We start from the raw sequence: 27,755 nt of genomic DNA, 5'->3' as shown, positions 1-27,755 counted from the left end.
GACTGATGAGATTGGACCTCACACGGAAGCTTCAGCCACAACCCCCACAACCAGAGATTCTCCCCTGTGTGTCCTCGTCTCTGAGAACTGACTTCGAACTGAAGCTTCACCCACACTCCCTGCAAACATAGCGTTTCCCCTCTCTGTGTGTACTCTAGTGTGTGAGGACACCTGGCTTCTGACTGAGACTTCCTCCCTGCAAACACAGGGTTCTCCCCGTTGAGTGTACTCTGGTGTATGATGACACCTGACTTCTACCTGAAGCTTCACCCACACTCTCTGCGAACATACGATTTCTCCCTGGTGTGTGTGCCCCTGTGTGATGACACCTGAGTTCTTACTGCAACTTTGCTCACACTCCCCACAAACATGGGGCTTCTCCCCTGTGTGTCCTCTGGTCTCTGAGAACCGACTTCGAACTGAAGATTCACCCACACTCCCTGCAAATATAGCGTTTCCCCTCTCTGTGTGTACTCTAGTGTGTGAGGACACCAGACTTCTGACTGAGACTTCACCCACACTCTTCACAAACATAGGGCTTTTCCCCTAGGTCTGTCCTTTGTTATTTGATGAGATGGAACTTCTGACTGAAACTTTGCCCACTCTCTCCACAAACATAGGCCTTCTCCCCTGTGTGTGTCTTGTGTTGTCTGATGAGATAGAACTTCTCACTGAAAGTTTGCCCCCACTCCCCACAAACATGGGGCTTCTCCTGTGTGTGTCTTCTGGAGTCTGATGAGACTGGACCTCACACTGAAGCTTCACACAGACCACTCACAAACAGGGCTTCGCCCCTGTGTCTCTTCTGATCTCTAATGAGAACTGACTTCCAACTGAAGCTTCGCCCACACTCCCTACAAACACAGGGTTTCTCCCTGGTGTGTGTCCTATGCTGTGTGAAGACAGCTGGCTTCTGAATGAAACTTCGCCCACTCTCTCCACAAACGTAGGGCTTCACCCCTGTGTGTGTCTTCCCCGATCACAGGGGAATTCTCACTGAAGCTTTGCCACACTCCCCACAAACATGGGGCTGCTCCCCTGTGTGTGTCTTCTGGAGTCTGATGAGACTGGACCTCACACTGAAGCTTCAACCAGACCACTCACAAACAGTGCTTCGCCCCTGTGTCTCTTCTGGTCTCTAATGAGAACTGACTTCTAACTGAAGCTTCGCCCACACTCCCTACAAACATAGGGTTTCTCCCTGGTGTGTGTCCTATGCTGTGTGAAGACACCTGGCTGCCTACTGAAACTTCGCCCACTCTCTCCACAAACGTATGGCTTCTCCCCTGTGTGTGTCTTCCCGATCACAGGGGAATTCTGGCTGAAGCTTTGCCCACACTCCACACAAACATGGGGCTGCTCCCCTGTGTGTGTCTTCTGGAGTCTGATGAGACTGGACCTCACACTGAAGCATCACCCAGGCCACTCACAAACAGGGCTTCGCCCCTGTGTGTCCTCTGGTCTCTAATGAGAACTGACTTCTACCTGAAGCTTCACCCACACTCCCCGCAGACATAGGGTTTCTCCCCGGTGTGTCTCCTCTGCTGTGTGAAGACACCTGCCTTCTGACTGAAACTTTCCACACACTCCCCACAAACATAGGGCTTCTCCCCTGTCTGTGTCTTCTGAAGTCTGATGAGATTGCAAGTCACACTGAAGGCTTCCCCCACACACCCCAAAAACAGGGCTTTCCCCTGTGTGTCCTCTGGTCTGTGAGAACTGAATTCCAACTGAAGCTACACCCACACTCCCTGCAAACACAGCCTTTCTCCCCCTCTGTGTGTACTCTGTTGTGTGAGCACACCTGACTTCTGAGATTTCGCCCAAACTCTCCACACACAGGGGGCTTCTCCCCTGTGTGTCTTCTTCTTTCGGATGAGACTAGACCTCACACTGAAGCTTCACCCACATTTCTCCACAAACAGGGCTTCTCCCCTGTGTGTCCTCTGGCCTTTAATGAGAATGGACTTCTAACCGAAGCTTCACCCACACTCCTTGCAAACATATGATACCTCCCCGCTGTGTGTGCTACTGTGTCATGACACCTGACTTCTTACTGAAACTTTCCCCACATTCCCCACAAACATGGGGTTTCTGCCCTGTGTGTGTCTTCTGGAGTCTGATGAGATTGGGCCTCCCCCTGAAGCTTCCCCCACAAACCCCAGAAACAGGGCTTGTCCCCTGTGTCTTGCCTCTGAGAACTGACTTCGAACTGAAGCTTCACCCACACTCCCTACAAACCTAGGGCTTCTTCCCTGTGTGTCCCCTGGTCTCTCAGACCTGACTTCTACCTGAAGCTTCACCCACACTCCCTGCAAACACAGGGTTCTCCCCGGTGTGTGTACTCTGGTGTGTGATGACACCTGACTTCTACCTGAAGCTTCACCCACACTCCCTGCAATCATACCATTTCTCCCAGGTGGGGGTGCTCCTGTGATGACACCTGACTTCTAGCTGAAACTTTGCTCACACTCCCCACAAACATGGGGCTTGTCCCATCTGTGTGTCTTCTGGAGTCTGATGAGATTGGAACTCACACTGAACCGTCCCCCACACCCGCCAAATACAGGGCTTCTCCCATGTGTGTTCTCTGGCCTCTGAAAACTGAATTCTAACCAAATCTTCACCCACACTCCCTCCAAATGTAGGGCTTCTCCCCTGTGTGTCCTCTCGTCTCTGAGACCTGACTTCTACCTGAAGCTTCACCCACACTCCCTGCAGACATAGGGTTTCTCCCCGGTGTGTGTCCTCTGCTGTGTGAAGACACCTGCCTTCTGACTGAAACTTTCCACACACTCCCCACAAACATAGGGCTTCTCCCCTGTCTGTGTCTTCTGAAGTCTGATGAGATTGCAAGTCACACTGAAGGCTTCCCCCACACACCCCAAACACAGGGCTTTCCCCTGTGTGTCCTCTGGTCTGTGAGAACTGAATTCCAACTGAAGCTTCACCCACACTCCCTGCAAACATAGCCTTTCTCCCCCTTTGTGTGTACTCTGTTGTGTGAGCACACCTGACTTCTGAGATTGCGCCCAAACTCTCCACACACAGGGGGCTTCTCCACTATGTGTCTTCTTCTTTCTGATGAGACTAGACCTCACACTGAAGCTTCACCCACATTCCTCCACAAACAGGGCTTCTCCCCTGTGTGTTCTCTGGCCTTTAATGAGAATGGACTTCTAACCGAAGCTTCACCCACACTCCTTGCAACATACGATTCCTCCCCGCTGTGTGCGCTCCTGTGTCATGACACCTAACTTCTTACTGAAACTTTCCCCACATTCCCCACAAACATGGGGTTTCTGCCCTGTGTGTGTCTTCTGGAGTCTGATGAGATTGGGCCTTCCCCTGAAGCTTCCCCCACAACCCCCAGAAACAGGTCTTGTCCCCTGTGTCTTGTCTCTGAGAACTGACTTCGAACTGAAGCTTCACCCACACTCCCTGCAGACATAGGGATTCTCCCCTCTGTGTGTACTCTGGTGTGTGAGGACACCTGACTTCTGAGACTTGGCCCACACTCTCCGCAAACATAGGGCTTCTTCCCTGTGTGTGTCGTCTCTTGTCTGATGAGATGGAACTTCTAACTGAAAGTTTGCCTACACTCCCCACAAATATGGGGCTTGTCCCCTGTGTGTCTTCTGGAGTCTGATGAGATTGGAACTCACACGGAACCGTCCCCCACACCCGCCAAATACAGGGCTTCTCCCATGTGTGTTCTCTGGCCTCTGAAAACTGAATTCTAACCAAATCTTCACCCACACTCCCTACAAACGTAGGGCTTCTCCCCTGTGTGTCCTCTCGTCTCTGAGACCTGACTTCTACCTGAAGCTTCACTCACACTCCCTGCAGACATAGGGTTTCTCCCCGGTGTGTGCCCTCTGCTGTGTGAAGACACCTGCCTTCTGACTGGAACTTTCCACACACTCCCCACAAACATAGGGCTTCTCCCCTGTCTGTGTCTTCTGAAGTCTGATGAGATTGCAAGTCACACTGAAGGCTTCCCCCACACACCCCAAACACAGGGCTTTCCCCTGTGTGTCCTCTGGTCTGTGAGAACTGAATTCCAACTGAAGCTTCACCCACACTCCCTGCAAACATAGCCTTTCTCCCCCTCTGTGTGTACTCTGTTGTGTGAGCACACCTGACTTCTGAGATTTCGCCCAAACTCTCCACACACAGGGGGCTTCTCCCCTGTGTGTCTTCTTCTTTCTGATGAGACTAGACCTCACACTGAAGCTTCACCCACATTTCTCCACAAACAGGGCTTCTCCCCTGTGTGTCCTCTGGCCTTTAATGAGAATGGACTTCTAACCGAAGCTTCACCCACACTCCTTGCAAACATACGATTCCTCCCCGCTGTGTGCGCTCCTGTGTCATGACACCTGACTTCTTCCTGAAACTTTCCCCACATTCCCCACAAACATGGGGTTTCTGCCCTGTGTGTGTCTTCTGGAGTCTGATGAGATTGGAACTCCCCCTGAAGCTTCCCCCACAAGCCCCAGAAACAGGGGCTTGTCCCCTGTGTGTTCTCTTGTCTCTGAGAACTGACTTCGAACTGAAGCTTCACCCACACTCCCTACAAACCTAGGGCTTCTTCCCTGTGTGTCCCCTGGTCTCTCAGACCTGACTTCTACCTGAAGCTTCACCCACACTCCCTGCAAACACAGGGTTCTCCCCGGTGTGTGTACTCTGGTGTGTGATGACACCTGACTTCTACCTGAAGCTTTACCCACACTCCCTGCAATCATACCATTTCTCCCCGGTGTGGGTGCTCCTGTGATGACACCTGACTTCTAATTGAAACTTTGCTCACACTCCCCACAAACATGGGGCTTCTCCCATCTCTGTGTCTTCTGGAGTCTATTGAGATTGGACCTCACACTGAAGCTTCACCCACAACCCCCACAAACAGAGAATCTCCCGTGTGTCCTCGTGTCTCTGAGAACTGACTTCTATCTGAAGCTTCACCCACACTCCCTGCAAACATAGCCTTTCTCCCTCTCTGTGTGTACTCTGTTGTGTGAGCACACCTGACTTCTGAGACTTCGCCCACACTCTCCACACACAGGGGGCTTCTCCCCTCTGTGTCTTCTTCTTTCTCATGAGACTAGACCTCACACTGAAGCTTCACCCACATCCCTCCACAAACAGGGCTTCTCCCCTGTGTGTCCTCTGGGCTTTAATGAGAATGGACTTCTAACCGAAGCTTCACCCATACTCCTTGCAAACATACGATATCTCCCCCTGTGTGTGATCCTGTGTGATGACACCTGACTTCTTACTGAAACTTTCCCCACATTCCCCACAAACATGGGGTTTCTGCCCTGTGTGTGTCTTCCGGTGTCTGATGAGATTGGACCTCACACTGACGCTTCACCCACCAGCCCCAAATACAGGGCTTCTCCCCTCTGTGTCCTCTCGTCTCTGAGAACTGACTTCGAACTGAAGCTTCACCCACTCTCCCTACAAACGTAGGGCTTCTTCCCTGTGTGTCCCCTGGTCTCCCAGACCTGACTTCTACCTCAAGCTTCACCCACACTCCCTGCAAACACAGGGTTCTCCCCGTTGAGTGTACTCTGGTGTATGATGACACCTGACTTCTACCTGAAGCTTCACCCACACTCTCTGCGAACATACGATTTCTCCCTGGTGTGTGTGCCCCTGTGTGATGACACCTGAGTTCTTACTGCAACTTTGCTCACACTCCCCACAAACATGGGGCTTCTCCCCTGTGTGTCCTCTGGTCTCTGAGAACCGACTTCGAACTGAAGATTCACCCACACTCCCTGCAAATATAGCGTTTCCCCTCTCTGTGTGTACTCTAGTGTGTGAGGACACCAGACTTCTGACTGAGACTTCACCCACACTCTTCACAAACATAGGGCTTTTCCCCTAGGTCTGTCCTTTGTTATTTGATGAGATGGAACTTCTGACTGAAACTTTGACTCTGGTATGTGATAACACCTGACCTCTAACTGAAGCTTCACCCACACTCCCTGCAAACATAGGGTTTCTCCACGTTGTGTGTCCTCTGGGGTGTGAAGACACCTGCCTTCTGACTGAAACTTTGCATACACTCCCCACAAACATGGCGCTTCTCCTCTGTGTGTGTCTTCTGGAGTCTGATGAGATTGGAACTCACTGAAGCATCACCCACACCTCCCACAAACACGGCTTTCCCCTGTGTGCGCTTTGGTCTGTGAGAAATCACTTCTAACTGAAGATTCAGCCACACTTCATGCAAACATATCGTTTCTACCCCTCTCTGTGTACTCTGTTGTGTGAGGACACCTGGCTTCTGAGACTTCGCACACACTCTCCACAAACATGAGACTTCTCCACTGTGTGTGTCTTTTGTAAATTAATGAGATGGAAATTCCCAATGAAACTTTGCCCACTCTCTCCACAAACATAGGCCTTCTACCCTGTGTGTGTGTCTTGTGTTGTCTGATGAGATAGGACTTCTCACTGAAAGCTTGCCCTCACTCCCCACAAACATGGGGCTTCTCCCCTGTGTGTGTCTTCTGGAGCCTGAGGAAACTGGACCTCACACTGAAGCTTCACCAAGACGACTCAAAAACACGATTCGCCCCTGTGTGTCCTCTGGTCTCTAATGAGAACTGACTTCTAACTGAAGCTTAACCCACACACCCTACAAACAAAGCGTTTCTCCCTGGTGTGTGTCCTCTGCTGTGTGAGGACACCTGGCTTCTGACTGAAACTTTGCCCACTCTCTCCACAAACATAGGCCTTCTCCCCTGTGCGTGTCTTTTCTGATGAGATGGGAACTCTGACTGAATCATTTCCCACACTCCCCACAAACATGGCACTTCTCCCCTGTGTGTGTCTTCTGGAGTCTGAGGAGATTGGGCCTCACACTGAAGCTTCACCCACACCCTCCACAAACAGGCCTTCTCCCCTGACTGTTGCTGGTCTCTAACGAGAACTGACTTCTAAGTGAAGCTTCACCCACAGTCCCTGCAAACATAGGGTTTCTTTCTCCCCACCCCTCTGTGTGTACAATGGTGTGTGAGGACACCTGACTTCTGAGACTTGGCCCACACTCTCCACAAACATAGGGCTTCTTCCCTGTGTGTGTCGTCTGTTGTTGGATGAGACGGAACTTCTGACTGAAAGTTTGCCTACACTCCCCACAAACATGGGGCTTGTCCCCTGTGTGTCTTCAGGAGTCTGATGAGATTGGAGCTCACACTGAACCTTAACCCACACCCCCGCCACCCCCCAGACAGGGCTTCTCCCCTGTGTGTCCTCTGGCCTCTGAGAACTGACTTCTACCTGAATCTTCACCAAAACTCCCTACAAACGTAGGGCTTCTCCCCCGTGTGTCCTGTGGTCTCTGAGACCTGATTCCTACCTGAAGCTTCGCCCACACTCCCTGCAAACACAGGGTTCTCTCCGGTGGGTGTACTCTGGTCTGTGATGACACCTGACTTCTACCTGAAGCTTCACCCACACTCCCGGCAAACATGGGGTTTCTCCCCGGCGTGTGTCTTCTGACTGAAATTTTGCCCACACTCCCCACAAACATGTGTTGTCTGCCCTGTGTGTGTCTTCTGGAGACTGATGAGATTGGACCTCACACGGAAGCTTCACCCACAATCTCCACAAACAGAGATTCTCCCCTGTGTGTCCTCTTGTCTCTGAGAACTGACTTCGAACTGAAGCTTCGCCCACACTCCCTGCAAACACACGGTTCTCATCGGTGTGTGTACTCTGGTCTGTGATGACACCTGACTTCTACCTGAAGCTTCACCCACACTCCCTGCAAACATAGGCTTTCAACCCGGGGAGTGTCTTCTGCTGTGTGAAGACACCTGCCTTCTGACTCAAACTTTGCACACACTCCCCACAAACATGGGGCTTCTCCCCTGTCTGTGTCTTCTGGAGTCTGATGAGACTGCAACTCACACTGAAGCTTCACCCACACACCCCAAAAACAGGGCGCTCGCCTGTGTGTCCTCTGGTCTGTGAGAACTGCATTCCAACTGAAGCTTCACCCACACCCCCTGAAAACATAGCCTTTCTCCCCCTCTGTGTGTACTCTGTTGTGTGAGCACACCTGACTTCTGAGACTTTGCCCACACTCTCCACACACACGGGGCTTCTCCCCTGTGTGTCTTCTTCTTTCTGATGAGACTAGACCTCACACTGAAGCTTCACCCACATCCCTCCACAAACAGGGCTTCGCCCCTGTGTGTCCTCTGGTCTCTAATGAGAACTGACTTCTAACTGAAGCTTCACCCACACTCCCTGCAGACATAGGGATTCTACCCTCTGTGTGTACTCTGGTGTGTGAGGACACCTGACTTCTGAGACTTGGCCCACACTTCTCACATCACAAGGGGGCCTTCTCCCCTGTGTGTCTTCTTCTTTCTCATGAGACTAGACCTCACCCTGAAGCTTCACCCACATCCCTCCACAAACAGGGCTTCTCCCCTGTGTGTCCTCTGGGCTTTAATGAGAATGGACTTCTAACCGAAGCTTCACCCATACTCCTTGCAAACATACGATTTCTCCCCACATGTGTGATCCTGTGTCATGACACCTGACTTCTTACTGAAACTTTCCCCACACTCCCCACAAACATGGGGCTTCTCCCCTGTGTCTGTCTGCTGGAGACTGACGAGATTGGACCTCACACGGAATCTTTACCCACAGCCCCCACAAACAGAGATTCTCCCCTCTGTGTCCTCTTGTCTCTGAGAACCGACTTCGAACTGAAGCTTCACCCACACTCCCTGCAAATATAGCGTTTCCCCTCTCTGTGTGTACTCTAGTGTGTGAGGACACCTGACTTCTGACTGAGACTTCACCCACACTCTTCACAAACATAGGGCTTTTCCCCTAGGTCTGTCCTTTGTTATTGGATGAGATGGAACTTCTGACTGAAACTTTGCCCACTCTCTCCACAAACATAGGCCTTCTCCCCTGTGTGTGTCTTGTGTTGTCTGATGAGATAGAACTTCTCACTGAAAGTTTGCCCCCACTCCCCACAAACATGGGGCTTCTCCTGTGTGTGTCTTCTGGAGTCTGATGAGACTGGACCTCACACTGAAGCTTCACCCAGACCACTCACAAACAGGGCTTCGCCCCTGTGTCTCTTCTGGTCTCTAATGAGAACTGACTTCTAACTGAAGCTTCGCCCACCCTCCCTACAAACATAGGGTTTCTCCCTGGTGTGTGTCCTATGCTGTGTGAAGACACCTGGCTTCTGACTGAAACTTCGCCCACTCTCTCCACAAACGTAGGGCTTCTCCCCTGTGTGTGTCTTCCCCGATCACAGGGGAATTCTGGCTGAAGCTTTGCCCACACTCCACACAAACATGGGGCTGCTCCCCTGTGTGTGTCTTCTGGAGTCTGATGAGACTGGACCTCACACTGAAGCATCACCCAGGCCACTCACAAACAGGGCTTCGCCCCTGTGTGTCCTCTGGTCTCTAATGAGAAATGACTTCTACCTGAAGCTTCACCCACACTCCCTGCAGACATAGGGTTTCTCCCCGGTGTGTCTCCTCTGCTGTGTGAAGACACCTGCCTTCTGACTGAAACTTTCCACACACTCCCCACAAACATAGGGCTTCTCCCCTGTCTGTGTCTTCTGAAGTCTGATGAGATTGCAAGTCACACTGAAGGCTTCCCACACACACCCCAAAAACAGGGCTTTCCCCTGTGTGTCCTCTGGTCTGTGAGAACTGAATTCCGACTGAAGCTTCACCCACACTCCCTGCAAACACAGCCTTTCTCCCCCTCTCTGTGTACTCTGTTGTGTGAGCACACCTGACTTCTGAGATTTCGCCCAAACTCTCCACACACAGGGGGCTTCTCCCCTGTGTGTCTTCTTCTTTCTCATGAGACTAGACCTCACACTGAAGCTTCACCCACATCCCTCCACAAACAGGGCTTCTCCCCTGTGTGTCCTCTGGGCTTTAATGAGAATGGACTTCTAACCGAAGCTTCACCCACACTCCTTGCAAACATACGATTCCTCCCCGCTGTGTGTGCTCCTCTGTCATGACACCTGACTTCTTACTGAAACTTTCCCCACATTCCCCACAAACATGGGGTTTCTGCCCTGTGTGTGTCTTCTGGAGTCTGATGAGATTGGAACTCCCCCTGAAGCTTCCCCCACAAGCCCCAGAAACAGGGGCTTGTCCCCTATGTGTTCTCTTGTCTCTCAGAACTGACTTCGAACTGAAGCTTCACCCACACTCCCTACAAACCTAGGGCTTCTTCCCTGTGTGTCCCCTGGTCTCTCAGACCTGACTTCTACCTGAAGCTTCACCCACACTCCCTGCAAACACAGGGTTCTCCCCGGTGTGTGTACTCTGGTGTGTGATGTCACCTGACTTCTACCTGAAGCTTCACCCACTCTCCCTGCAATCATACCATTTCTCCCCGGTGGGGGTGCTCCTGTGATGACACCTGACATCTAGCTGAAACTTTGCTCACACTCCCCACAAACATGGGGCTTCTCCCATCTCTGTGTCTTCTGGAGTCTATTGAGATTGGACCTCACACTGAAGCTTCACCCACAACCCCCACAAACAGACATTCTCCTGCGTGTCCTCTTGTCTCTGAAAACTGACTTCTCACTGAAGCTTCACCCACACTCCCTGCAAACATAGCCTTTCTCCCCCTCTGTGTGTACTCTGTTGTGTGAGCACACCTGACTTCGGAGACTTCGCCCAAACTCTCCACGGGCTTCTCCCCTGTGTGTCCTCTAGTCTCTGAGACCTGACTTCTACCTGAAGCTTCACCCACACTCCCTGCAGACATAGGGTTTCTCCCCGCTGTGTGTCCTCAGCTGTGTGAAGACACCTGCCTTCTGACTGAAACTTTCCACACACTCCCCACAAACATAGGGCTTCTCCCCTGTCGTTGTCTTCTGAAGCTGATGAGATTGAAGTCACAATGAAGGCTTTCCCCACACAAACCCCAAAACATGGCTTTCCCCTGTGTCCTCTGGTCTGTGAGAACTGAATTCCAACTGAAGCTTCACCCACACTCCCTGCAAACATAGCCTTTCTCCCCCTTTGTGTGTACTCTGTTGTGTGAGCACACCTGACTTCTGAGATTGCGCCCAAACTCTCCACACACAGGGGGCTTCTCCACTATGTGTCTTCTTCTTTCTGATGAGACTAGACCTCACACTGAAGCTTCACCCACATTCCTCCACAAACAGGGCTTCTCCCCTGTGTGTTCTCTGGCCTTTAATGAGAATGGACTTCTAACCGAAGCTTCACCCACACTCCTTGCAACATACGATTCCTCCCCGCTGTGTGCGCTCCTGTGTCATGACACCTAACTTCTTACTGAAACTTTCCCCACATTCCCCACAAACATGGGGTTTCTGCCCTGTGTGTGTCTTCTGGAGTCTGATGAGATTGGGCCTCCCCCTGAAGCTTCCCCCACAAACCCCAGAAACAGGGCTTGTCCCCTGTGTCTTGCCTCTGAGAACTGACTTCGAACTGAAGCTTCACCCACACTCCCTACAAACCTAGGGCTTCTTCCCTGTGTGTCCCCTGGTCTCTCAGACCTGACTTCTACCTCAAGCTTCACCCACACTCCCTGCAAACACAGGGTTCTCCCCGGTGTGTGTACTCTGGTGTGTGATGACACCTGACTTCTACCTGAAGCTTTACCCACACTCCCTGCAATCATACCATTTCTCCCCGGTGTGGGTGCTCCTGTGATGACACCTGACTTCTAATTGAAACTTTGCTCACACTCCCCACAAACATGGGGCTTGTCCCATCTCTGTGTCTTCTGGAGTCTATTGAGATTGGACCTCACACTGAAGCTTCACCCACAACCCCCACAAACAGAGAATCTCCCGTGTGTCCTCGTGTCTCTGAGAACTGACTTCTATCTGAAGCTTCACCCACACTCCCTGCAAACATAGCCTTTCTCCCTCTATGTGTGTACTCTGTTGTGTGAGCACACCTGACTTCTGAGACTTCGCCCACACTCTCCACACACAGGGGGCTTCTCCCCTGTGTGTCTTCTTCTTTCTCATGAGACTAGACCTCACACTGAAGCTTCACCCACATCCCTCCACAAACAGGGCTTCTCCCCTGTGTGTCCTCTGGGCTTTAATGAGAATGGACTTCTAACCGAAGCTTCACCCATACTCCTTGCAAACATACGATTTCTCCCCACATGTGTGATCCTGTGTCATGACACCTGACTTCTTACTGAAACTTTGCTCACACTCCCCACAAACATGGGGCTTCTCCCCTGTGTCTCTCTGCTGGAGACTGACGAGACTGGACCTCACACGGAATCTTTCCCCACAGCCCCCACAAACAGAGATTCTCCCCTGTGTGTCCTCTTGTCTCTGAGAACCGACTTCGAACTGAAGCTTCACCCACACTCCCTGCAAATATAGCGTTTCCCCTCTCTGTGTGTACTCTAGTGTGTGAGGACACCTGACTTCTGACTGAGACTTCACCCACACTCTTCACAAACATAGGGCTTTTCCCCTAGGTCTGTCCTTTGTTATTTGATGAGATGGAACTTCTGACTGAAACTTTGCCCACTCTCTCCACAAACATAGGCCTTCTCCCCTGTGTGTGTCTTGTGTTGTCTGATGAGATAGAACTTCTCACTGAAAGTTTGCCCCCACTCCCCACAAACATGGGGCTTCTCCTGTGTGTGTCTTCTGGAGTCTGATGAGACTGGACCTTACACTGAGGCTTCACCCACACCACTCACAAACAGGGCTTCGCCCCTGTGTCTCTTCTGGTCTCTAATGAGAACTGACTTCTAACTGAAGCTTCGCCCACATTCCCTACAAACATAGGGTTTCTCCCTGGTGTGTGTCCTATGCTGTGTGAAGACACCTGGCTTCTGACTGAAACTTCACCCTCTCTCCACAAACGTAGGGCTTCTCCCCTGTGTGTGTCTTCCCCGATCACAGGGGAATTCTGGCTGAAGCTTTGCCCACACTCCACACAAACATGGGGCTGCTCCCCTGCGTGTGTCTTCTGGAGTCTGATGAGACTGGACCTCACACTGAAGCATCACCCAGGCCACTCACAAAAAGGGCTTCGCCCCTGTGTGTCCTCTGGTCTCTAATGAGAACTGACTTCTACCTGAAGCTTCACCCACACTCCCTGCAGACATAGGGTTTCTCCCCGGTGTGTCTCCTCTGCTGTGTGAAGACACCTGCCTTCTGACTGAAACTTTCCACACACTCCCCACAAACATAGGGCTTCTCCCCTGTCTGTGTCTTCTGAAGTCTGATGAGATTGCAAGTCACACTGAAGGCTTCCCCCACACACCCCAAAAACAGGGCTTTCCCCTGTGTGTCCTCTGGTCTGTGAGAACTGAATTCCAAATGAAGCTTCACCCACACTCCCTGCAAACACAGCCTTTCTCCCCGTCTGTGTGTACTCTGTTGTGTGAGCACACCTGACTTCTGAGATTTCGCCCAAACTCTCCACACACAGGGGGCTTCTCCCCTGTGTGTCGACTTCTTTCTCATGAGACTAGACCTCACACTGAAGCTTCACCCACATCCCTCCACAAACAGGGCTTCTCCCCTGTGTGTCCTCTGGCCTTTAATGAGAATGGACTTCTAACCGAAGCTTCACGCACACTCCTTGCAAACATACGATTCCTCCCCGCTGTGTGTGCTCCTCTGTCATGACACCTGACTTCTTACTGAAACTTTCCCCACATTCCCCACAAACATGGGGTTTCTGCCGTGTGTGTGTCTTCTGGAGTCTGATGAGATTAGAACTCCCCCTGAAGCTTCCCCCACAAGCCCCAGAAACAGGGGCTTGTCCCCTGTGTGTTCTCTTGCCTCTGAGAACTGACTTCGAACTGAAGCTTCACCCACACTCCCTACAAACCTAGGGCTTCTTCCCTGTGTGTCCCCTGGTCTCTCAGACCTGACTTCTACCTGAAGCTTCACCCACACTCCCTGCAAACACAGGGTTCTCCCCGGTGTGTGTACTCTGGTATGTGATGACACCTGACTTCTACCTGAAGCTTCACCCACACTCCCTGCAATCATACCATTTCTCCCCGGTGGGGGTGCTCCTGTGATGACACCTGACTTCTAGCTGAAACTTTGCTCACACTCCCCACAAACATGGGGCTTGTCCCATCTGTGTGTCTTCTGGAGTCTGATGAGATTGGAACTCACACTGAACCGTCCCCCACACCCGCCAAATACAGGGCTTCTCCCATGTGTGTTCTCTGGCCTCTGAAAACTGAATTCTAACCAAATCTTCACCCACACTCCCTCCAAATGTAGGGCTTCTCCCCTGTGTGTCCTCTCGTCTCTGAGACCTGACTTCTACCTGAAGCTTCACCCACACTCCCTGCAGACATAGGGTTTCTCCCCGGTGTGTGTCCTCTGCTGTGTGAAGACACCTGCCTTCTGACTGAAACTTTCCACACACTCCCCACAAACATAGGGCTTCTCCCCTGTCTGTGTCTTCTGAAGTCTGATGAGATTGCAAGTCACACTGAAGGCTTCCCCCACACACCCCAAACACAGGGCTTTCCCCTGTGTGTCCTCTGGTCTGTGAGAACTGAATTCCAAATGAAGCTTCACCCACACTCCCTGCAAACACAGCCTTTCTCCCCGTCTGTGTGTACTCTGTTGTGTGAGCACACCTGACTTCTGAGATTTCGCCCAAACTCTCCACACACAGGGGGCTTCTCCCCTGTGTGTCGTCTTCTTTCTCATGAGACTAGACCTCACACTGAAGCTTCACCCACATCCCTCCACAAACAGGGCTTCTCCCCTGTGTGTCCTCTGGCCTTTAATGAGAATGGACTTCTAACCGAAGCTTCACCCACACTCCTTGCAAACATACGATTCCTCCCCGCTGTGTGTGCTCCTCTGTCATGACACCTGACTTCTTACTGAAACTTTCCCCACATTCCCCACAAACATGGGGTTTCTGCCCTGTGTGTGTCTTCTGGAGTCTGATGAGATTGGAACTCCCCCTGAAGCTTCCCCCACAAGCCCCAGAAACAGGGGCTTGTCCCCTGTGTGTTCTCTTGTCTCTGAGAACTGACTTCGAACTGAAGCTTCACCCACACTCCCTACAAACCTAGGGCTTCTTCCCTGTGTGTCCCCTGGTCTCTCAGACCTGACTTCTACCTGAAGCTTCACCCACACTCCCTGCAAACACAGGGTTCTCCCCGGTGTGTGTACTCTGGTATGTGATGACACCTGACTTCTACCTGAAGCTTCACCCACACTCCCTGCAATCATACCATTTCTCCCCGGTGTGGGTGCTCCTGTGATGACACCTGACTTCTAGCTGAAACTTTGCTCACACTCCCCACAAACATGGGGCTTCTCCCATCTCTGTGTCTTCTGGAGTCTATTGAGATTGGACCTCACACTGAAGCTTCACCCACAACCCCCACAAACAGACATTCTCCTGCGTGTCCTCTTGTCTCTGAAAACTGACTTCTCACTGAAGCTTCACCCACACTCCCTGCAAACATAGCCTTTCTCCCCCTCTGTGTGTACTCTGTTGTGTGAGCACACCTGACTTCGGAGACTTCGCCCAAACTCTCCACACACAGGGGGCTTCTCCCCTGTGTGTCTTCTTCTTTCTCATGAGACTAGACCTCACACTGAAGCTTTCACCCACATCCCTCCACAAACAGGCTTCCTCCCCTGTGTGTCCTCTGGGCTTTAATGAGAATGGACTTCTAACCGAAGCTTCACCCATACTCCTTGCAAACATACGATTTCTCCCCACGTGTGTGATCCTGTGTCATGACACCTGACTTCTTACTGAAACTTTGCTCACACTCCCCACAAACATGGGGCTTCTCCCCTGTGTCTGTCTGCTGGAGACTGACGAGATTGGACCTCACACGGAATCTTTACCCACAGCCCCCACAAACAGAGATTCTCCCCTGTGTGTCCTCTTGTCTCTGAGAACCGACGTCGAACTGAAGCTTCACCCACACTCCCTGCAAATATAGCGTTTGCCCTCTCTGTGTGTACTCTGGTGTGTGAGGACACCTGACTTCTGACTGAGACTTCGCCCACACTCTTCACAAACATAGGGCTTTTCCCCTAGGTCTGTCCTTTGTTATTGGATGAGATGGAACTTCTCACTGAAGCTGTGCCCACTCTCTCCACAAACATAGGCCTTCTCCCCTGTGTGTGTCTTGTGTTGTCTGATGAGATAGAACTTCTCACTGAAAGTTTGCCCCCACTCCCCACAAACATGGGGCTTCTCCTGTGTGTCTCTTCTGGAGTCTGAGGAAACTGGACCTCACACTGAAGCTTCACCCAGACCACTCACAAACAGGGCTTCGCCCCTGTGTCTCTTCTGGTCTCTAATGAGAACTGACTTCCAACTGAAGCTTCGCCCACACTCCCTACAAACACAGGGTTTCTCCCTGGTGTGTGTCCTATGCTGTTTGAAGACAGCTGGCTTCTGACTGAAACTTCGCCCACTCTCTCCACAAACGTAGGGCTTCTCCCCTGTGTGTGTCTTCCCCGATCACAGGGGAATTCTCACTGAAGCTTTGCCCGCACTCCCCACAAACATGGGGCTGCTCCCCTGTGTGTGTCTTCTGGAGTCTAATGAGACTGGACCTCACACTGAAGCTTCACCCAGACCACTCACAAACAGGGCTTCGCCCCTGTGTGGCCTCTGCTCTCTAATGAGAACTGACTTCTAACTGAAGCTTCACCCACACTCCCTGCAGACATAGGGCTTCTCCCCTCTGTGTGTACTCTGGTGTGTGAGGACACCTGACTTCTGAGACTTGGCCCACACTCTCCACAAACATAGGGCTTCTTCCCTGTGTGTTTCGTCTCTTGTCTGATGAGATGGAACTTCTGACTGAAAGTCTGCCTACACTCCCCACAAATATGGGGCTTGTCCCCTGTGTGTCTTCTGGAGTCTGATGAGATTGGAACTCACACGGAACCGTCCCCCACACCCCCCAAAGACATGGCTTCTCCCATGTGTGTTCTCTGGCCTCTGAAAACTGAATTCTAACCAAATCTTCACCCACACTCCCTATAAACGTAGGGCTTCTCCCCTGTGTGTCCTCTCGTCTCTGAGACCTGACTTCTACATGAAGCTTCACCCACACTCCCTGCAGACATAGGGTTTCTCCCCGGTGTGTGTCCTCTGCTGTGTGAAGACACCTGCCTTCTGACTGAAACTTTCCACACACTCCCCACAAACATAGGGCTTCTCCCCTGTCTGTGTCTTCTGAAGTCTGATGAGATTGCAAGTCACACTGAAGGCTTCCCCCACACACCCCAAACACAGGGTTTTCCCCTGTGTGTCCTCTGGTCTGTGAGAACTGAATTCCAACTGAAGCTTCACCCACACTCCCTGCAAACACAGCCTTTCTCCCCCTCTGTGTGTACTCTGTTGTGTGAGCACACCTGACTTCTGAGACTTCGCCCACACTCTCCACACACAGGGGGCTTCTCCCCTGTGTGTCTTCTTCTTTCTCATGAGACTAGACCTCACACTGAAGCTTCACCCACATCCCTCCACAAACAGGGCTTCTCCCCTGTGTGTTCTCTGGCCTTTAATGAGAATGGACTTCTAACCGAAGCTTCACCCACACTCCTTGCAAACATACGATTCCTCCCCGCTGTGTGTGCTCCTCTGTCATGACACCTGACTTCTTACTGAAACTTTCCCCACATTCCCCACAAACATGGGGTTTCTGCCCTGTGTGTGTCTTCTGGAGTCTGATGAGATTGGAACTCCCCCTGAAGCTTCCCCCACAAGCCCCAGAAACAGGGGCTTGTCCCCTGTGTGTTCTCTTGTCTCTGAGAACTGACTTCGAACTGAAGCTTCACCCACACTCCCTACAAACCTAGGGCTTCTTCCCTGTGTGTCCCCTGGTCTCTCAGACCTGACTTCTACCTGAAGCTTCACCCACACTCCCTGCAAACACAGGGTTCTCCCCGGTGTGTGTCCTCTGGTGTGTGATGACACCTGACTTCTACCTGAAGCTTCACCCACACTCCCTGCAATCATACCATTTCTCCCCGGTGTGGGTGCTCCTGTGATGACACCTGACTTCTAGCTGAAACTTTGCTCACACTCCCCACAAACATGGGGCTTCTCCCATCTCTGTGTCTTCTGGAGTTTATTGAGATTGGACCTCACACTGAAGCTTCACCCACAACCCCCACAAACAGACATTCTCCTGCGTGTCCTCTTGTCTCTGAAAACTGACTTCTCACTGAAGCTTCACCCACACTCCCTGCAAACATAGCCTTTCTCCCCCTCTGTGTGTACTCTGTTGTGTGAGCACACCTGACTTCTGAGACTTCGCCCACACTCTCCACACACAGGGGGCTTCTCCCCTGTGTGTCTTCTTCTTTCTCATGAGACTAGACCTCACACTGAAGCTTCACCCACATCCCTCCACAAACAGGGCTTCTCCCCTGTGTGTCCTCTGGGCTTTAATGAGAATGGACTTCTAACCGAAGCTTCACCCATACTCCTTGCAAACATACGATTTCTCCCCACGTGTGTGATCCTGTGTCATGACACCTGACTTCTTACTGAAACTTTCCCCACATTTCCCACAAACATGGGGTTTCTGCCCTGTGTGTGTCTTCTGGATTCTGATGAGATTGGACCTCACAATGACGCTTCACCCACCAGCCCCAAATACAGGGCTTCACCCCTGTGTGTCCTCTAGTCTCTGAGAACTGACTTCGAACTGAAGCTTCACCCACTCTCCCTACAAACGTAGGGCTTCTTCCCTGTGTGTCCCCTGGTCTCCCAGACCTGATTTCTACCTCAAGCTTCACCCACACTCCCTGCAAACACAGGGTTCTCCCCGGTGAGTGTACTCTGGTGTATGATGACACCTGACTTCTACCTGAAGCTTCACCCACACTCCCTGCAAACATAGCCTTTCTCCCCCTCTGTGTGTACTCTGTTGTGTGAGCACACCTGACTTCTGAGACTTCGCCCACACTCTCCACACACAGGGGGCTTCTCCACTGTGTGTCTTCTTCTTTCTCATGAGACTAGACCTCACACTGACGCTTCACCCACAAGCCCCAAATACAGGGCTTCTTCCCTCTGTGTCCTCTCGTCTCTGAGAACTGACTTCGAACTGAAGCTTCACCCACTCTCCCTACAAACGTAGGGCTTCTTCCCTGTGTGTCCCCTGGTCTCCCAGACCTGACTTCTACCTCAAGCTTCACCCACACTCCCTGCGAACACAGGGTTCTCCCCGGTGAGTGTACTCTGGTGTATGACGACACCTGACTTCTACCTGAAGCTTCACCCACACTCTCTGCGAACATACGATTTCTCCCCGGCGTGTGTGCTCCTGTGTGATGACACCTGACTTCTTACTGAAACTTTGCTCACACTCCCCACAAACATGGGGCTTCTCCCCTGTGTCTGTCTTCTGGAGACTGACGAGATTGGACCTCACACGGAATCTTTACCCACAGCCCCCACAAACAGAGTGTCTACCCTGTGTGTCCTCTTGTCTCTGAGAACCGACGTCGAACTGAAGCTTCACCCACACTCCCTGCAAATATAGCGTTTCACCTCTCTGTGTGTACTCTGGTGTGTGAGGACACCTGACTTCTACCTGAAGCTTCACCCACACTCCCTGCAAACATAGCCTTTCTCCCCCTCTGTGTGTACTCTGTTGTGTGAGCACACCTGACTTCTGAGATTTTGCCCAAACTCTCCACACACAGGGGGCTTCTCCACTGTGTGTCTTCTTCTTTCTCATGAGACTAGACCTCACACTGAAGCTTCACCCACATCCCTCCACAAACAGGGCTTCTCCCCTGTGTGTCCTCTGGGCTTTAATGAGAATGGACTTCTAACCGAAGCTTCACCCATACTCCTTGCAAACATACGATTTCTCCCCACGTGTGTGATCCTGTGTCATGACACCTGACTTCTTACTGAAACTTTGCTCACACTCCCCACAAACATGGGCCTTCTCCCCTGTGTCTGTCTGCTGGAGACTGACGAGATTGGACCTCACACGGAATCTTTACCCACAGCCCCCACAAACAGAGTTTCTCCCCTGTGTGTCCTCTTGTCTCTGAGAACCGACTTCGAACTGAAGCTTCACCCACACTCCCTGCAAATATAGCGTTTCCCCTCTCTGTGTGTACTCTAGTGTGTGAGGACACCTGACTTCTGACTGAGACTTCACCCACACTCTTCACAAACATAGGGCTTTCCCCCTAGGTCTGTCCTTTGTTATTGGATGAGATGGAACTTCTGACTGAAACTTTGCCCACTCTCTCCACAAACATAGGCCTTCTCCCCTGTGTGTGTCTTGTGTTGTCTGATGAGATAGAACTTCTCACTGAAAGTTTGCCCCCACTCCCCACAAACATGGGGCTTCTCCTGTGTGTGTCTTCTGGAGTCTGATGAGACTGGACCTCACACTGAAGCTTCACCCAGACCACTCACAAACAGGGCTTCGCCCCTGTGTGTCCTCTGGTCTCTAATGAGAAATGACTTCTACCTGAAGCTTCACCCACACTCCCTGCAGACATAGGGTTTCTCCCCGGTGTGTCTCCTCTGCTGTGTGAAGACACCTGCCTTCTGACTGAAACTTTCCACACACTCCCCACAAACATAGGGCTTCTCCCCTGTCTGTGTCTTCTGAAGTCTGATGAGATTGCAAGTCACACTGAAGGCTTCCCCCACACACCCCAAAAACAGGGCTTTCCCCTGTGTGTCCTCTGGTCTGTGAGAACTGAATTCCGACTGAAGCTTCACCCACACTCCCTGCAAACACAGCCTTTCTCCCCCTCTCTGTGTACTCTGTTGTGTGAGCACACCTGACTTCTGAGATTTCGCCCAAACTCTCCACACACAGGGGGCTTCTCCCCTGTGTGTCTTCTTCTTTCTCATGAGACTAGACCTCACACTGAAGCTTCACCCACATCCCTCCACAAACAGGGCTTCTCCCCTGTGTGTCCTCTGGGCTTTAATGAGAATGGACTTCTAACCGAAGCTTCACCCACACTCCTTGCAAACATACGATTCCTCCCCGCTGTGTGTGCTCCTCTGTCATGACACCTGACTTCTTACTGAAACTTTCCCCACATTCCCCACAAACATGGGGTTTCTGCCCTGTGTGTGTCTTCTGGAGTCTGATGAGATTGGAACTCCCCCTGAAGCTTCCCCCACAAGCCCCAGAAACAGGGGCTTGTCCCCTATGTGTTCTCTTGTCTCTCAGAACTGACTTCGAACTGAAGCTTCACCCACACTCCCTACAAACCTAGGGCTTCTTCCCTGTGTGTCCCCTGGTCTCTCAGACCTGACTTCTACCTGAAGCTTCACCCACACTCCCTGCAAACACAGGGTTCTCCCCGGTGTGTGTACTCTGGTGTGTGATGTCACCTGACTTCTACCTGAAGCTTCACCCACTCTCCCTGCAATCATACCATTTCTCCCCGGTGGGGGTGCTCCTGTGATGACACCTGACATCTAGCTGAAACTTTGCTCACACTCCCCACAAACATGGGGCTTCTCCCATCTCTGTGTCTTCTGGAGTCTATTGAGATTGGACCTCACACTGAAGCTTCACCCACAACCCCCACAAACAGACATTCTCCTGCGTGTCCTCTTGTCTCTGAAAACTGACTTCTCACTGAAGCTTCACCCACACTCCCTGCAAACATAGCCTTTCTCCCCCTCTGTGTGTACTCTGTTGTGTGAGCACACCTGACTTCGGAGACTTCGCCCAAACTCTCCACACACAGGGGGCTTCTCCCCTGTGTGTCTTCTTCTTTCTCATGAGACTAGACCTCACACTGAAGCTTCACCCACATCCCTCCACATACAGGGCTTCTCCCCTGTGTGTCCTCTGGGCTTTAATGAGAATGGACTTCTAACCGAAACTTCACCCATACTCCTTGCAAACATACAATTTCTCCCCACGTGTGTGATCCTGTGTCATGACACCTGACTTCTTACTGAAACTTTCCCCACATTCCCCACAAACATGGGGTTTCTGCCCTGTGTGTGTCTTCTGGAGTCTGATGAGATTGGACCTCACACTGACGCTTCACCCACCAGCCCCAAATACAGGGCTTCTCCCCTCTGTGTCCTCTCGTCTCTGAGAACTGACTTCGAACTGAAGCTTCACCCACTCTCCCTACAAAGTAGGGCTTCTTCCCTGTGTGTCCCCTGGTCTCCCAGACCTGACTTCTACCTCAAGCTTCACCCACACTCCCTGCAAACACAGGGTTCTCCCCGGTGAGTGTACTCTGGTGTATGATGACACCTGACTTCTACCTGAAGCTTCACCCACACTCCCTGCAAACATAGCCTTTCTCCCCCTCTGTGTGTACTCTGTTGTGTGAGCACACCTGACTTCTTACTGAAACTTTGCTCACACTCCCCACAAACATGGGGCTTCTCCCCTGTGTCTGTCTTCTGGAGACTGACAAGATTGGACCTCACACGGAATCTTTACCCACAGCCTCCACAAACAGAGAGTCTCCCCTGTGTCTCCTCTTGTCTCTGAGAACCGACTTCGAACTGAAGCTTCACCCACACTCCCTGCAAATATAGCGTTTGCCCTCTCTGTGTGTACTCTGGTGTGTGAGGACACCTGACTTCTGACTGAGACTTCGCCCACACTCTTCACAAACATAGGGCTTTTCCCCTAGGTCTGTCCTTTTTTATTTGATGAGATGGAACTTCTGACTGAAGCTTTGCCCACTCTCTCCACAAACATAGGCCTTCTCCCCTGTGTGTGTCTTGTGTTGTGTGATGAGATAGAACTTCTCACTGAAAGTTTGCCCCCACTCCCCACAAACATGGGGCTTCTCCTGTGTGTGTCTTCTGGAGTCTGATGAGACTGGACCTCACACTGAAGCTTCACCCAGACCACTCACAAACAGGGCTTCGCCCCTGTGTGTTCCTCTGCTTCTCTAATGAGAACTGACTTCTAACTGAAGCTTCACCCACACTCCCTGCAGACATAGGGATTCTCCCCTCTGTGTGTACTCTGGTGTGTGAGGACACCTGACTTCTGAGACTTGGCCCACACTCTCCACAAACATAGGGCTTCTTCCCTGTGTGTGTCGTCTCTTGTCTGATGAGATGGAACTTCTAACTGAAAGTTTGCCTACACTCCCCACAAATATGGGGCTTGTCCCCTGTGTGTCTTCTGGAGTCTGATGAGATTGGAACTCACACTGAACCGTCCCCCACACCCGCCAAATACAGGGCTTCTCCCATGTGTGTTCTCTGGCCTCTGAAAACTGAATTCTAACCAAATCTTCACCCACACTCCCTACAAACGTAGGGCTTCTCCCCTGTGTGTCCTCTCGTCTCTGAGACCTGACTTCTACCTGAAGCTTCACCCACACTCCCTGCAGACATAGGGTTTCTCCCCGGTGTGTGTCCTCTGCTGTGTGAAGACACCTGCCTTCTGACTGAAACTTTCCACACACTCCCCACAAACATAGGGCTTCTCCCCTGTCTGTGTCTTCTGAAGTCTGATGAGATTGCAAGTCACACTGAAGGCTTCCCCCACACACCCCAAACACAGGGCTTTCCCCTGTGTGTCCTCTGGTCTGTGAGAACTGAATTCCAACTGAAGCTTCACCCACACTCCCTGCAAACATAGCCTTTCTCCCCCTCTGTGTGTACTCTGTTGTGTGAGCACACCTGACTTCTGAGATTTCGCCCAAACTCTCCACACACAGGGGGCTTCTCCCCTGTGTGTCTTCTTCTTTCTGATGAGACTAGACCTCACACTGAAGCTTCACCCACATTTCTCCACAAACAGGGCTTCTCCCCTGTGTGTCCTCTGGCCTTTAATGAGAATGGACTTCTAACCGAAGCTTCACCCACACTCCTTGCAAACATACGATTCCTCCCCGCTGTGTGTGCTCCTGTGTCATGACACCTGACTTCTTACTGAAACTTTCCCCACATTCCCCACAAACATGGGGTTTCTGCCCTGTGTGTGTCTTCTGGAGTCTGATGAGATTGGGCCTCCCCCTGAAGCTTCCCCCACAACCCCCAGAAACAGGGCTTGTCCCCTGTGTCTTGTCTCTGAGAACTGACTTCGAACTGAAGCTTCACCCACACTCCCTACAAACCTAGGGCTTCTTCCCTGTGTGTCCCCTGGTCTCTCAGACCTGACTTCTACCTGAAGCTTCACCCACACTCCCTGCAAACACAGGGTTCTCCCCGGTGTGTGTACTCTGGTGTGTGATGACACCTGACTTCTACCTGAAGCTTTACCCACACTCCCTGCAATCATACCATTTCTCCCCGGTGTGGGTGCTCCTGTGATGACACTGACTTCTAATTGAAACTTTGCTCACACTCCCCACAAACATGGGGCTTCTCCCATCTCTGTGTCTTCTGGAGTCTATTGAGATTGGACCTCACACTGAAGCTTCACCCACAACCCCCACAAACAGAGAATCTCCCGTGTCCTCGTGTCTCTGAGAACTGACTCCTAACTGAAGCTTCACCCACACTCCCTGCAAACATAGCCTTTCTCCCCCTCTGTGTGTACTCTGTTGTGTGAGCACACCTGACTTCTTACTGAAACTTTGCTCACACTCCCCACAAACATGGGGCTTCTCCCCTGTGTCTGTCTGCTGGAGACTGACGAGATTGGACCTCACACGGAATCTTTACCCACAGCCTCCACAAACAGAGAGTCTCCCCTGTGTCTCCTCTTGTCTCTGAGAACCGACGTCGAACTGAAGCTTCACCCACACTCCCTGCAAATATAGCGTTTCCCCTCTCTGTGTGTACTCTGATGTGTGAGGACACCTGACTTCTGACTGAGGCTTCGCCCACACTCTTCACAAACATAGGGCTTTTCCCCTAGGTCTGTCCTTTGTTATTTGATGAGATGGAACTTCTGACTGAAGCTTTGCCCACTCTCTCCACAAACATAGGCCTTCTCCCCTGTGTGTGTCTTGTGTTGTCTGATGAGATAGAACTTCTCACTGAAAGTTTGCCCCCACTCCCCACAAACATGGGGCTTCTCCTGTGTGTGTCTTCTGGAGTCTGATGAGACTGGACCTCACACTGAAGCTTCACCCAGACCACTCACAAACAGGGCTTCGCCCCTGTGTGTCCTCTGCTCTCTAATGAGAACTGACTTCCAACTGAAGCTTCGCCCACACTCCCTACAAACACAGGGTTTCTCCCTGGTGTGTGTCCTATGCTGTGTGAAGACACCTGGCTTCTGACTGAAACTTCGCCCTCTCTCTCCACAAACGTAGGGCTTCTCCCCTGTGTGTGTCTTCCCCGATCACAGGGGAATTCTCACTGAAGCTTTGCCCACACTCCCCACAAACATGGGGCTGCTCCCCTGTGTGTGTCTTCTGGAGTCTGAGGAGACTGGACCTCACACTGAAGCTTCACCCAGACCACTCACAAACAGGGCTTCGCCCCTGTGTGTCCTCTGCTCTCTAATGAGAACTGACTTCTAACTGAAGCTTCACCCACACTCCCTGCAGACATAGGGATTCTCCCCTCTGTGTGTACTCTGGTGTGTGAGGACACCTGACTTCTGAGACTTGGCCCACACTCTCCACAAACATAGGGCTTCTTCCCTGTGTGTGTCGTCTCTTGTCTGATGAGATGGAACTTCTGACTGAAAGTCTGCCTACACTCCCCACAAATATGGGGCTTGTCCCCTGTGTGTCTTCTGGAGTCTGATGAGATTGGAACTCACACGGAACCGTCCCCCACACCCCCCAAAGACAGGGCTTCTCCCATGTGTGTTCTCTGGCCTCTGAAAACTGAATTCTAACCAAATCTTCACCCACACTCCCTACAAACGTAGGGCTTCTCCCCTGTGTGTCCTCTCGTCTCTGAGACCTGACTTCTACCTGAAGCTTCACCCACACTCCCTGCAGACATAGGGTTTCTCCCCGGTGTGTGTCCTCTGCTGTGTGAAGACACCTGCCTTCTGACTGAAACTTTCCACACACTCCCCACAAACATAGGGCTTCTCCCCTGTCTGTGTCTTCTGAAGTCTGATGAGATTGCAAGTCACACTGAAGGCTTCCCCCACACACCCCGAACACAGGGCTTTCCCCTGTGTGTCCTCTGGTCTGTGAGAACTGAATTCCAACTGAAGCTTCACCCACACTCCCTGCAAACACAGCCTTTCTCCCCCTCTGTGTGTACTCTGTTGTGTGAGCACACCTGACTTCTGAGATTTCGCCCAAACTCTCCACACACAGGGGGCTTCTCCCCTGTGTGTCTTCTTCTTTCTCATGAGACTAGACCTCACACTGAAGCTTCACCCACATCCCTCCACAAACAGGGCTTCTCCCCTGTGTGTCCTCTGGCCTTTAATGAGAATGGACTTCTAACCGAAGCTTCACCCACACTCCTTGCAAACATATGATTCCTCCCCGCTGTGTGTGCTCCTGTGTCATGACACCTGACTTCTTCCTGAAACTTTCCCCACATTCCCCACAAACATGGGGTTTCTGCCCTGTGTGTGTCTTCTGGAGTCTGATGAGATTGGGCCTCCCCCTGAAGCTTCCCCCACAACCCCCAGAAACAGGGCTTGTCCCCTGTGTCTTGTCTCTGAGAACTGACTTCGAACTGAAGCTTCACCCACACTCCCTACAAACCTAGGGCTTCTTCCCTGTGTGTCCCCTGGTCTCTCAGACCTGACTTCTACCTCAAGCTTCACCCACACTCCCTGCAAACACAGGGTTCTCCCCGGTGTGTGTACTCTGGTGTGTGATGACACCTGACTTCTACCTGAAGCTTTACCCACACTCCCTGCAATCATACCATTTCTCCCCGGTGGGGGTGCTCCTGTGATGACACCTGACTTCTAATTGAAACTTTGCTCACACTCCCCACAAACATGGGGCTTCCTCACAACAGGGCTTCGCCCCTGTGTGTCCTCTCTCTCTAATGAGAACTGACTTCTAACTGAATTTTTCACCCACACTCCCTGCAGACATAGGGCCTCTCCCCTCTGTGTGTACTCTGGTGTGTGAGGACGCCTGACTTCTGAGACTTGGCCCACACTCTCCACAAACATAGGGCTTCTTCCCTGTGTGTGTCGTCTCTTGTCTGATGAGATGGAACTTCTAACTGAAAGTTTGCCTACACTCCCCACAAACATGGGGCTGCTCCCCTGTGTGTGTCTTCTGGAGTCTGATGAGATTGGAACTCACACTGAACCGTCCCCCACACCCGCCATATACAGGGCTTCTCCCATGTGTGTTCTCTGGCCTCTGAAAACTGAATTCTAACTGAATCTTCACCCACACTCCCTACAAACGTAGGGCTTCTCCCCTCTGTGTCCTCTCGTCTTGAGACCTGATTTATACCTGAAACTTCACTCACACTCCCTGCAAACACAGGGTTCTCCCCGGTGTGTGTACTCTGGTCTGTGATGACACCTGACTTCTACCTGAAGCTTCACCCACATTTCCTCAAACATAGGGTTTCTCCCCGGTGTGTGTCCTCTGGTGTATCAAGAAACCTGCCTTCTGACTGAAACGTTACCCACACTCCCCACAAATAGGCTTCTCCCATGTGTGTGTCTTCTGGAGTCTGATGAGATTGGGACTCACACTGAAGCTTCAACCACACCCCCCACAAACAGGGGTTTCCCCTGTGTCCTCTGGTCTGTGATAACTGACTTCCAACTGAAGCTTCACCCACACTCCCTGTAAACATAGCCTTTCTCCCCCTGTGTGTGTACTCTGCTGTGTGAGGACACCTGACTTCTGAGACTTCGCCCACACT

The 27,755-nt window shown here is 51.7% G+C and overlaps 1 long non-coding RNA gene across 2 annotated transcripts; it reads right to left on the bottom strand.

Moving 5' to 3' along the window:
- Positions 1-809: 809 nt before the first annotated feature.
- Positions 810-27,755, bottom strand: LOC122436468. Of its 2 annotated transcripts, XR_006268018.1 has the most exons (4): positions 27,730-27,755; positions 5,965-8,080; positions 1,012-1,474; positions 904-934 (listed from the first exon to the last, which is right to left on the bottom strand). It is a non-coding gene; the product is annotated as an uncharacterized LOC122436468 (long non-coding RNA). The 2 variants fall into 2 exon arrangements; XR_006268017.1 differs by lacking the exon at positions 27,730-27,755 and having other exon boundaries at positions 810-934; positions 5,965-8,088.

This window comes from Cervus canadensis, chromosome Y (genome assembly GCF_019320065.1).
Source record: "Cervus canadensis isolate Bull #8, Minnesota chromosome Y, ASM1932006v1, whole genome shotgun sequence".
In the NCBI taxonomy this organism is placed as follows: Eukaryota; Metazoa; Chordata; class Mammalia; order Artiodactyla; family Cervidae; genus Cervus; species Cervus canadensis.
This window is presented reverse-complemented; position numbering and strand designations above follow the sequence as displayed.